We start from the raw sequence: 1,834 nt of genomic DNA on the forward strand, positions 1-1,834 counted from the left end.
CACGTGAAAACTTAGCCATGTAGGAAGCAGAATTTGTGTTAGTTGTGACCACATTTTCCCAAGTTAGTTAGTACATCTCAAACATGTCAGTTTTTGCTGCATCGACAAAACAGGTGTCAGCATAGGGGATGAATGTCTCGTCAGCACAAAACAATGAATAAAAAAAAAATGAAAACAAAAGGCCAAGAATCGGACAGTCCAAAGCATCAGGAGACTCGTCAAAAATCGGACTGGACACCACATTCCACTCACTCCATCAATTTAGATACTAAAAGCATCGTCATTTTCTTTCAGATATTTATGAGTGAGGCTGTCTGCATTAGGGAGGATTGATAAACTGGTGTAAATCAGTAAAAAAAGGAACTTTTAATAAAAGAAACTGGTAATTTATCAGTGAAAATCAGTAAAACTGAAAACGCAGAACACTAAGGATCCAGGCCTTAGGTTTTGTAGAAATAAGTTTTTGCATTTATGGTTTTATGCATTTTTTTTAATCCAGTGGGGAAAATATTTTAACTCCTTCCCCCAACCACCCTCCACTAATATTTCCCTACATTGTTTGCAAACTATACATTGTAACTAGAGCTGTCTGACAATTTTTCATGTGATAATTTTTCCAGGGGAAAATGCTCTTTTCACAAAATTGAAATTTTCTACGGGAAAAATTCAATTTTGCCAGAAAATTTTGATTTTTTTCAATGGGAGAAAAAACCCAAAGACGGCTCCCTGGCTGCTTGCCCCAAAAGTGAAATTGACAAGAGCCTTCAATCTACAGGGAAGACCAGGACCTTCCAGTGCAGTGTCTGTCCCAGTGATCACTCTATATCTGACTGTTGTGGAAAGAATCACCCACGCACTGATTTTAGTTCACAGACTCAGAGCCTAAGGCCTTTATTGCAATACGTACCAAATGCGTTTGGGGTGCAGTTCGAAAACTGACACACCGAGGGCCGCTCGCAGGCGGGTTTTTATTTCATTAAACCGCTAGCAAAATACAAACAATACGTCATGAGTTAAGAAATTAGAGTTGGGGTCAGTCCCTCCCTTAAACCGAGAGTTAAGAAATTAGGGTTGGGGTCAGTCCCCTCTCCCCCTTCCCTCCCGGTACCTTCCTCATTAATTTCCAAGAAGTGGGTGTTTATTTGGGTAGAGGGGCGCTTGGTGGTTTTCCCCAGGGGTGGTACTTGGCACCAGTTTGGGTACATTTCTCAAGACACATGTTATTTTCCAGGGTCTTTTGGTTAAAGATGGGGGGGAGGGGTTCCATGGGACGCCTAAAGAGGATCTATGATTGGCTATTTTTGCAGATAGCTGGAATCACGGAGTGGGTCACAGATCACCCAAAGGAGAAGCAGCATGAGTTAAGAAATTGCATTTAGCTAAAGTTACCTATTGCTTCACACAAGTGGTTATTCTATTTCATTAGTCATGAACATATTTCATTAGTGCTGCTGCTGGGGCTTTTTTTATTCTTTCCCTCCTTGCCCCCCCCCCCTCCTCTGGTCATGACCCTTGACCGAGTTTGGCAGGGAATTGTGCAGTCTGTACTGCTTTGTGTAAGGGTAGTTAGCATAACAGATCTCTGTTGGAGGGTTTATTTTGGGGCCTTCAGATTCACAGCTCTGGCTATTAAAAAGAAGGCCCCCCTGCTCTATTTCCCCACAATTTCCCTCCTCTGATGCCCTGTAGGCATCACTACTATCATTAAACAAAGGGGCTATAGGACAGTATTCGGATTTAGAAATGACACTAAGGTGGTCGATTTCCGGATCTGAGGGACAATATAGTGTGGGGTGAGGAACATCTGTGAAAATAAAAAGGGCTTCTGGTGGTG

This window comes from Trachemys scripta, chromosome 1 (assembly GCF_013100865.1).
Source record: "Trachemys scripta elegans isolate TJP31775 chromosome 1, CAS_Tse_1.0, whole genome shotgun sequence".
NCBI lineage: Eukaryota > Metazoa > Chordata > Testudines > Emydidae > Trachemys > Trachemys scripta.